Raw genomic sequence first — 11,546 nt, 5'->3', positions numbered from 1 at the left:
GCCCACCCTCCAGCCCCCACCCCACCAGACCTCTAAACTCCCTGGGGCCTCCAATCTCTTGAGGGTTAGGTGCATCTTCTATAATTAATCTCAGTCCAGGCAGTCCTCTGCTGTATATGTGTTGGGGGCCTCATATCAGCTGGTGTATGCCACCTGGTTGGTGGTTCAGTGTCTAAGAGATCTCTGGGATCCAGGTTAATTGAGACTGCTAGAACTCCTACAGGGTCGCCCTCCTCCACAGCTTTTTCCAGCTTTTTCTCAATTCAATCACAGGGGTCAGCAGCTTCTGTCCTTTGGTCGGGTACAAATATCTACATGTGACTCTTTCAGTTGCTTGTTGGGTCTTCTGGAGGGCAGTCATGATAGGTCACTCTTTTTTTTTTTTTTTTTTTTTGAGAGCTCCATAGCCTCAGTAATAGTGTCAGGCCTTAGGACCTCCCCCTGAGCTGGATCCCACTTTGGTCCTGTCACTGGACCTTCGTTTCCTCAGGCTCAGTTCTTTCAGACAGGACCAATTATGGGTCAGAATTCTCACTGTGTAATGGCAACCCTATCCCTCACTTAATGCCCTGTCTTTCTGCTGGAGGTAGGCTCCACAAGTTCCCTCTCCCCAATGTAGAGCATTTCATTTAAGATCTCTCCCTTTGAGTCCTGAGAGTCTCTCATCTCCCAGGTCTCTGGTAAGTTCTATAGGGTCCCCCAACCTCCTACCTCCCTAGGTTGCCTGTTTCCATTATTTCTGCTGTCCCTCAGGGCTTCAGTCCTTTCCCCCACACAATGCCAGATCATGCCCCTACCCACATCCCTTTTCTTTTCCAGGCCCCTCTCTCCCTCCCCCATTGTGGTTGCTTTCTTTTCCCTCCCAAGTGGGACTGGGGCATCCTCATGGGCTCTTCAGCTTGTTGATCTTTTTGAGTTCTGTGATCTGTATCTAGGATACTCTATAGTTTTTTTTTTTTTTTTCTAATATCCACGTATTAGTGAGTACATACCATGCATGTTCTTTTAGAGAAGGCTCAGTGTAAGTTTTAGGATTCTAGTGTGAAAGCTGTTGTAGCTTCACACACAAGTCAAAGAGCTGATGTAAAACTCATTCAAAGATTCTAGTTATTTAATTAATTTTATTTATATTAAACATAACATCCCAGGAGAAGCACTCTTCATAAATATAATCTCTCTTGAGCCAGTACTCATCATGTAAAGATAGACAACCAACAAGTGAAGACAGACTATTGGTCCTGTGATAGCCTAAAGTCATAGTTTTTTTAACAAAACCATCCTCTATTACATCTTCTAGAAAACTTGGGCTACTCCTCTATTTCATTCTTTTTATCAAGATTTAAAGCTAACAATCATGCACACTGTTAGATTGAAAAGTACAACACAAAGATGTTAGCTAGTGACTTGCTAAGTCTTCTTTCCTTCTACCTGTCTGTGAGTTCTTCATTTAGGCATGGTTGGCTTTTTAGTCAAGACAGATGCAAGGCATGTAGATTTTATGTTGATTTGTTTTTCAGGTTCAGAGGGGTGCATAATTCTTAGTTCTCTAAATGAAAATGTCCCTTCAATGCTTTGATTGTTCATCCAGCAGTAGATGTGAAGGCTGAATTTAAACGAGTTAGTCATAATGACTGATGGGAGGACAGAGCTTTAGTCATGAAAGAGAATCTTTCTCTTCTAGGCAGTATCCTAGATCTTGCCCATCTGTTGGCAAAATCAGTTTTTAGCTTATTGTCCACATGGATGAAGTTAGTAGTGTCTACATTCCCAGGGTCTGATTTTCTCAGACAGAAGTGTGCCAGATTTATTGCTAGACAAGGCTGAAAGAAGTGGTGAAACATACCACATCTCATGCCTATACTGAGAACAGTTCCAAGTTGGTAACTACATACACAGATGCTATTATTATTATTTTAAAGTGAGAATTCATTTGGGACCATTCTGTATTACTTTCTCCAGGAACTAAATTGAATAGGAGAATTTCTCAATTCTGATTCTAATCTTCTAAACCATTTGGACCTGGGTGTCATGCTGACCTTGGCCTGCTAATTGTTGTGTTCTGTCTCTCCAGATTTGTATCTATTTACAGTTTTTGGGCCACCTGTCAGCATAGTAAGTGGCATAGAGGCTACAGAAAGGGTAAATTGGATGTGAATGTCACTGGGATTGCTCTGCCATTAGAAGAAGCTAATGTAATTATATACAAAATGAGCAGGAGATTCAGATCAATGGATGTGGTGGAATAGAAAACCCCTGGAACAGAGCTGGAAATTGTGTGCTGTCTAATTTTTGAACTTTTATTTGGAATAAAGGCATCATGTTGGTTCTATGGCACATGCTCAATCCCTTTTTCTACCAGCCCTGGCTCTTTCATGAACTACTCTGTCATTAGGCAAGTTAATAAAACTTCCTGAAACCTCATCTTTAATGAAAAGAGAACTAAATGAAATAAATACAGTTTAAAAAGCATATTGTCAAGCACAATGCTAGATATTTAATATCAGTTTATATACAGCAAAAATCTTACCTTAATTTATATGTATTTATTTTCTGGTTTAATGTACTATAGTTTTTAATAGTTTTTTTTAATAGTTTTTGTTCCTAGATACATGGAAGCTGAAGACATTTTGCAATAATAACCCTGGATAGGTGACCTGCTTTAATTTTAATGCTGTACAAATTTACCTGCTTATGCCAATTGGGCATACAAAGATAAACAATCCATGTATAACTTTAGTCATTGTAAGCTGGGATAACTAACATTTGTTAATGGGTAGTCTTCTTAGGCTGATGCATAGAACACATCATTAGAGGGCTGGCTGCCCACTCCTTGTTGTTTCTCATAAAGAAAACTGTCATTGTTTTAGGTCATTGGGTAGGCAGTTTTGAAGAAAGGGAATGTTGACAAGCTCCCATAACTGCAGCAACTTTCAAATGCTTTCTCAGCTTGGAGAAGCTCTTAGCCAGGTGTTTCCCACTGTTACAAGTCTCTGCTCATTGCTAGTTAGTTACTTAACCTTGCTCTTGAATTTGTAACAGGTCAGCCATTAACACCTTTCAAGTAAGCGTTTTGGATGTGCAGTTTTCTACTGGAACTTACTTCCTTTTCCCGCTCTCTTGAGCCTGAAGCCCATTGTCCATTGTCTATTGGACATACTTAACTGAGCAATATGTCCAGCAGTCTTAAACTGTGTACAATATCTAAGTTAAAAAACCATTCCAAAGCTGCTTTCCTAACAACAGCAGTAGTCTTCAAAGCACCGATGCTACTCTGCAATCTGTACCAGACCCTCGGGTGACATGATAGACCACTCTATCTTACTCAGCGTTTGGACACACTCTCTAATTATACCAATTCCTTCTTTCAGGGCACCTCCTGGATGTCCTTCTTCACCATCTGTATAGTTGTCTCTCTCATTATTTCTTAAGCAGATCACTGTCTGCCCTGGTCTAGCTGCCTCTTCCTCTTTTCACCATTTCACTCTATCTGAACAAACTTTAAAAAACAAAAATTTGCTTGTTGTAATCTACTCTATAAATCTCGTCAATGGCTCCTAATACCTGGAACGTCTAGTTACTGTTGAACAAATAATATATTGACATTTGCTTTTGTTTTTCATCTCCCCCCCCCCTTTTTGGTATTTTATTTATTTACATTTCAGATGTCTTCCCTCTTCCCCATTTCCCCTCCCCATTAATCACGAATCCGATCCCTTTTCCTCCCTTTTTGCCTTTATACTGTTTAAGTTACATGCAAGTATTAAGGTCAGTTCTATGTTGAGGAACTAGCAATACAATAGATGCAAATAGTCAAGGAACAAGGTAGACAATAAGCCCAAATAGTCAAAGAACGTGCATGATAATAAACAGAGTCCTGTGATCACTCCTGTGATCACTATTTCTAAGGGCTTATCAGGATGACCAAAATATCTGAGCCTACTTCCCTGTCCTAGCCCAAAGTCATTTTCATGCCTGAAGCCTACTTCTTTGTTCTAGCTTAAGATTTAGATTTCTGTCTATAATTACTTCTTTGTTTTAGCCTAAGATTTAGATTCCTGCCTGAAATTTCTTTGTTCTAGCCTAGGATTTAGATTTCTGTCTGAAATTACTTCTTTGTTTCAGACTAATGTCAGATTCCTGCCTGCAGTCCATTTCCTTGTCCTTGGCCAATGTCAGATTCCTGCCAGGCAGCCCCAGAAGCTCTCCATATCTCCCCCTTTTATTGCATATACCAGATTGAGCCTGTCTTAGGTCATTCTGACAAGAAAGCCTTCCTTACCCATTGTGGAATGGTATTAAATTAATAACTCTGTCTGGGAGTCCATTTTCAGTTTCAAGTCGTGTACTTTGGCTGCCAGCCTGTTGATATAGTTAGAGACAAGCTTTAACATGATGGACAGGAATAAAAGTATTCCAAGGACAAGAAGGGCTAGCATGATCAGGCTATATATGCCATTTCTGAGGTTTGACCAAAATGGAAATACTGATCTCATGCCATGGAAAATTTTATCAGCATTATCTGTAGCATCAAAGCTCAACAGAGGAGCATTCTTTACATTCATAATTTCACTATGCAAAGTTAAAACACCCAGAGAGGTGTTAGGATTATGCCAAATATTCTACAGGTGTCTTTAAACTTTTTTTCTAATTATAATGACAATCATTGTAAATTTTAGAAGTAACACTACTCCCATGATATTTGTCATGACACTTGAGATGGCTCCTAGCTCTTGAACTCTGAACCTCCTTCAGATAATTTGAATAGGTTATAGAGCATCAATCTGTTGTTCCAGACACCTATATAAATCCTTTTGTATACTCAATACATTAGTAACATTTTTTTTTTTTTTTGCTAGTTGGTTAACAAAAATAGCTGTCTTAACTCCTTGTGTCAATGCTATTGCAGAAGCAGTGGTGCTAGCAATTAATGAAATTAAAGCTGTTATACTAGTAATAATCAAGCCCGCTACCTTCTTGCTTCTGCTTAAAGACTAACTCACTTCTTCCAGAACTTTCAAGCTTTTTTCAGAGAATCATTCTAATACTCAGGGTAGTAAGACAAAAGCTGGTTGATAGATCCCCGTAACAGACATGCCAGGTTTCAACACACTAACACAATTAGAAATTATACAGTCAATGCAACTTACAATAAATACTGTAGAAGAGACAAAACCAATTTTAGCTTGACAATTAAAAGAGCCTGAAAACATGCACTAACCCTTATTTGAAATACAGATCCTATCCCAACTTTATATCTTGCTATCATAACATCATAGAGAACTGCAGCAAACTTCCAAATATGTCTCTGAAAATGTCCAGATCCAGCCTTCCAAATGTAGACTGTTATTTTCAACATTGGACTGATTTCTAGACCAGTACATGATTGACTCTTACTATCTGGTCACTTTTAAGAAAAATACAAGAAACATTATAATTTCTCTTTTTGATTCTCTGTCCCACAAGGTCTAAAAACTTGAGGCAAGGCAGCTTGTCCTATCTGGGATATAGGCAAGCAAAGTTGGGTCAGGAACATATGTCCAGTACAGCTTCCCAGTCACCCTTGTCAGAGCACTCAGCAAGCTCACAGGTCAGCATCATACTTTGTCTCAGCAACAGCATGTCTCACCAATCATTCTGGCAGCCACCATGTTCCTACAGCATCCTGCAGAAAAAACCACAAACATGCCCTCTTCCCCATATTAGATAGCTGGTTGGGATGGATCATGCCATATGCCTGTGAGTGGATCCTTCCATTTCACCTAGGCATAAGTATGCCTAGTTGAAGGGTGCCATAGACACTCAGCAAAAAGTTCATTGGCATCCATTTTTTTTAAAATTTAAAATAAAAGAGTATAATTTAAATAAATTTGTTTTGTTCGGGTATATTCACCTCCCTTTATTATTTTATGAAATATTGTTGTAAAGTTCAATGGGCCCCTTCCACAATACCTTGTCCTTGAGGGTTATAAGGAATCCCCATAATAAATTGTTGACTAAAAGTCTCAACTGCTCTACAATTGCCAGATTCATTATCTATTTTATTGTATATTTTATTTATTTCCCTTTCAAATGTTATAACCTCTCCCATTCCCCCTCCCAAACCCCTTATCCCATCCCCTTCCTCCTATTTTTATGAGGGTGTACCCCCACTCATCTACCCATTCCTTCCTCCCTGCTCTCAAATTCCCCAACACTAGAGCATCCAAACATTCAGAGATCAAGGCCCTCCTCTTCCACTGATGCCTGACAAAGTCATTTTCAACTACCTATACAGGTGGAGCCCCAAGTCCCTCCCTTTGTGTTCCCAGGCTGGAGGTTTAGACACTGGGGAGCTCTGGTTGAGTATTTTGTTACTCCTTCTAAGAAGGACCAAAGCACCCACACTTTGGTCTTCTTTCTTCTTCTTGAGCTTCATGTGGTCTATACATCTAAGGTATTGTGAGCTTTTGGGCTAATATCCACTTATCAGTGAGTGCAAACCATAGGTGTTCTTTTGTGATTGGGTTACCTCACTCAAGATGATATTTTCTAGTTCCATCCATTAGCCTAAGAATTTCATGAACTCATTGTTTTTAATAGCTGAGTAGTACTCCATTGTGTAAATGTACCATATTTTCTGTATCCATTCCTCTGAGGAAAGATATCTGGGTTCTTTCCAGCTTCTGGGTGTTTTAAATAAGGCTGCTATGAACATAGTGGAGCATGTGTCCCCGATGTATGTTGGAGCATCTTTTGGGTATATGCCCAGGAGTGGTATAGCTGCATCCTCAGGTAATACTATGTTCAATTTTCTGAGGAACACCCCGACTGCTTTCCATAGAGGTTGTACCAGCTTACAATCCCACCAACAATGGAGGAGTGTTCCTCTTTCTTCACATCCTCTCCAGCATCTTCTATCACCTGAGTTTTTGATCTTAGCCATTTTGACTGGTGTGAGATGGAATCTCAGGGTTGTTTTGATGACTAAGGATATTGAACACTTCTTTAGGGGCTTCTAGGATGTTCAGGTTTCCTCCATTGAGAATTATTTGTTTAACTCTGCACTCCATTTTTAAATCAGGTTGTTTGATGGCCTATAGTCTAATTTCTTCAGTTCTTTGAATACCTTGGATATTAGTCCTCTATCAGATGTAGGATTGGTAAAGATCTTTTCCCAATCTGTTGGTTGCCACTTTGTCCTATTGATGGTATCTTTTGCTTTACAGAAGCTTTGCAGTTTTATATGAGGTCTCATTTGTCAATTCTTGATCTTAGAGCATAAGCCATTTGTCTTCTGTTCAGGGACTTTCCCCTGTGCCCATGTGTTCGAGGCTTTTCCCCATTTTTTCTTCTATTAGTTTCTGTGTATCTGGTTTTATGTGGAGGTCCTTGATCCACCTGGATTTAGCTTTGCACAAGGAGATAATTATGGATCAATTTGCATTCTTCTACATGCTGACCTCCAGTTGAATCAGCACCATTTTTTGAAAATGCTGTCCTTTTTCCACTGGATGGTTTTAGCTCCTTTGTCAAAGATCAAGTGACCATAAGTATGGGGGTTCATTTTTGAGTCTTCTATTCTATTCCATTGATCTTCCTGCAGGTCTCTGTACCAATACTATGCAGTTTTTTTCACTACTGATCTCTAGTACAGCTTGAAGTCAGAGATGGTGATTCCCTCAGAAGTTCTTTTATTGTTGAGAATAGTTTTCTCTATCCTGTTTTGTTTTTTTTTTTTTTTTTTTTTTTTTTTTTTTTTTTTTTTTTTTTTTTTTTTTTTCCAAATGAATTTGAGAATTGCTCTTTCTATCTCTGTGAAGAACTGAGTGGAAATTGCAATGGGAATTGCATTAAATCTGTAGATTGCTCTTGGCAAAATGGCCGTTTTTACTAAGTTAATCCTGCCAATCCATGAGCATGGGAGAGCTTTCCATCTTCTGAGATCTGCTTTGATTTCTTTCTTCAGAGACTTGAAGTTCTTGTCATACAGATCTTTTACTTGCTTGGTTAGAGTCACACCAAGGTATTTTACATTATTGGTGACTATTGTGAAGGGTGTCATTTCTCTAATTTCTTTCTCAGCCTGTTTTTTCTTTGAGTAGAGGAAGGCTACTGATTTGTTTGAGTTGATTTTATATGCAGCCACTTTGCTGAGGTTGTTTATCAGGTTTAGGAGTTCTCTGGTTGAAGTTTTGGGGTTACTTAAGTATACTATCATCTCATCTGTAAGAAGTGATATTTTGACTTCTTCCTTTCCAATTTGTATCCCTTTGACCTCCTTTTGTTGTCTAATTGTTCTGGCTAGGACTTCCAGTACTATATTTAATAGGTAGGGAGAGAGTGGGCAGCCTTATTTTTTTTACCGTCTTAGCTCTTTTTCCCCAATCCTTCCTTGTATGATCCCTGCACTTCCATCTTACCAATGTCCATGATGCTTATAGAGATAACTAAACTTCACTCTTGTGTCTTTATGTTCACTACATCCTCTGCCAATAATATCTTAAGTAATCCTTTAATTCCTGATTCCATAATCTTCTTTTCTAGGAAACTTCTCTAGACAACCCAACAACTGATTTGGATGTCTAGTAACTCTGTTTTGGTCTTTGTCCTTCATGTGATGTCATATCCAAGACCTTGTGTTTTCCAGGATGAAATAGCTACTACTTTGTACAGATCTTTACCAATCAACACTAGAGGATGAAGTCTTGCTGTAACATCTCTATTTTCTATCACAGTGAAACCATGGAATGAAACTTCAATTCAACTCTGGTCTATTCTGGAAGAAAACACATTGGTCAACCTTCACATGTTTGGCATGTTAGAATGAGAATGATTGATAGATCTTTGAAATATAAGAAGATTTGGAATGCCAACTATTCCTTAGCTTTGGAGGGAGAAAGGTCCACAATGCTTTGTAATGGGGAATTACTTGCTCAGTAGTAAGAGGGGGTCCTTAAGTGCCAGAGCCCAATGTATAGGAAAAAAAAAAAAAAAAAAAAGGGAAAGAAAAAGTGGTAAAACTGGCTTCAGATTGGGCTGTTGAGCCAGTAAGGAGATTGAAGTGTTTGGATTTGTTTTGTTTTTTGAGACAGGATTTTGATACATTGCTCAACCTAACCTCTTACTCCTGGGTTCCCTTGTTGAAATCTGCATTGTTCTTGGAGGGGAGCCAGTCTCCTTAGCCTGCTGGGTAGCTGAGTCTGCCAGTGTGACCCACCACCTCTGAATAGGATTAATGTCCATATCATTTAGAATTTTCTCATTACCACACAATAGTTGCCTTTTCCACTTGCAATATTTTTTATCTCTATGCATATAAAATTTAAAACTTATAATGCCATTACAAAGTTCAGTGGTTTTAGAAATAAAGTGGGGGTCATAATGATATATAATTTCATAAATCCTCTTCATTGTTATAAATCTCATGAGATTTACCCCAAAGTCACAGCACATACACACAGGCGTTTCTAGCCTAAAGGGTTTTTGTTTTGTTTTGTTTTTTTGTTCTGAGCTCCAGGATCTAAAATCCATACATTTATTGTAATGGTCATGTCAAATTTACATTAGTTTGGTCCTTCCTCAAAGATTCATTCTAAAGGAAGCCCCTCACAATTTATTTAAAACAATAAAACCTGGTCAAAAACCCTTGCAATTACCCTCAACTCTGAGTAAAGTCCACAAAACAACAATTTTATTACTTTCTTTCATTGCCTGAACCCTAAAACTTAGAAAAGCCTGACAAATATCAGGCCTCCATTAGCAGTTTGCTGTCCAAATAAGTTATATATAAAGGGAATTTACCATTTTATTCACCAAAATGCTTTAATTTTTTATTATAGATTACACTTTGAAGAATATAAAGGGATAAAAATCTCATTTAAGTTTATTTCTCATTTAGATAAAGTGTAATTAATGACAGGTTGAGATGTCACTACATATGATGGCAGAACAAAGTGCTTTCATGCTATTGGCAGACAATTATTTAAAGTTTGAAAATCAAACTGTTTATTTTATAATGTTAATGGTTTATGTATAGATTAAACCAGATACGTTGTTAGCATGCTGAAAAGTGTTCAAGAGCAATTATCTCCTATCACTGTTTAGCAGACAGGATAAGGCATCCTGAGTTCATGCCTCAATCCTATCAGTAGTGCACTCTGTACTCTCTCAGAGAGTTTTGAGCTTCATAGCCTTAGAAATAAAATTCTTATTAGTTATTCACAGTAAAAAAGAAGCAGAAACAAATACATATGGATATATAGATGAAAAAACAATGTTTATATTATAAAATGAAAATTTTGTATTGCCATTATTATTATTACTAGTATTATTATAGAATACATACTGTTAAAAAAAATCAAACATTGTGATATCCCTATCCCTTCTGAGTTCCTCAGTGTTTGCCCCAACTCTTCCACAATATTCCAGAGCTTGGTCCACTGTTCGGCTGTTGGACTCTGCATGTGTTAGTGTCAGTTGCTGGATGGAGTCACTCAGAGATAACTACACTAGGCTCCTGTATGCAAGCATAACAGAGTATCATTAATTGTGTGTCATGGATTGGTTCTTGCTCATGGGATGGATCTCAAGTTGGGCCAGTCATTGGTTGGTCATCTCCTCAGTCTCTGTCATGTCGTTCTCCCTGCACTTCTTGTAGGTAAAATAAATTTTGGATTAAAGGTTTTGTGTGTCGGTTGGTGTCCTTATCCCTCCACTGGGAGTCCTGCCTGGTTACAGGAGGTGGCCACTTATCTCCCATATCTCTCACTGCTAGGAGTCTGAGCTAGATTCACCCTCATAAGACCAACAGAGTCAACTGCTCTGGACCCTTCGTGTCCTCCAGAAACTGAACCATGTATCAAAGAGCATACATGAGCTGGACCTAGCTCCCCCAACACCCTGTTCATATACAGCAGATGGGCAGCTTGGTCTTCAAGTAGGAAGAAGTCCTTCAACAACTGGAGCCAGGGCAGTGCTTAAAGCTCTTGCTTGCTTAAAGATCCTGTTCCCTTAGTTGGACTGTCTTGTCAGGCCTCCATGGGAGAGGATGTGCCTAGTTCTGGAATGACTTGATGTGCAGGCCTCCATGGGAGAGGATGTGCCTAGTTCTGGAATGACTTGATGTGCCCTTCCCCCAGGCCTGAGCAGGCCTGCAAAGACCAAAGACTTTGTGGTCATTTACCACAAAGACCAAGCAACAGTAGGACCTAGGAGATGCATTGCATTACCAGCCTTGGTGCCTTGGAGCCTGCTCCCTGAGCTAAGAAGAATGGACTGCCTGCTGAGCTAGCTACCTCCTTGCCCAGCCCCTGGGCTGAACCGAGAAGAGACTCTGGGGGTGGGGCTTCCTCTTTATATGTGAAAGCAAATTATTAAACTTCGGGCCTTGATCTTTGTCTTGGCCCCACGTTTCTCTCACCCTCCATTCTCATTCATTCCTAGGCTTCCTCTCAGGAGAACCTGGTTACTCGTGGCTGCAGGCAGGTACAACTTGATGTGCCAGGGTGGATTGGTACTCAGGAAGGCCTCCTCCTTTTCAGAAGATGAGGAGAAGAAGGAACAGGAGA

Source organism: Arvicanthis niloticus, chromosome 1 (genome assembly GCF_011762505.2).
Source record: "Arvicanthis niloticus isolate mArvNil1 chromosome 1, mArvNil1.pat.X, whole genome shotgun sequence".
Classification (NCBI taxonomy): domain Eukaryota; kingdom Metazoa; phylum Chordata; class Mammalia; order Rodentia; family Muridae; genus Arvicanthis; species Arvicanthis niloticus.
This window is presented reverse-complemented; position numbering follows the sequence as displayed.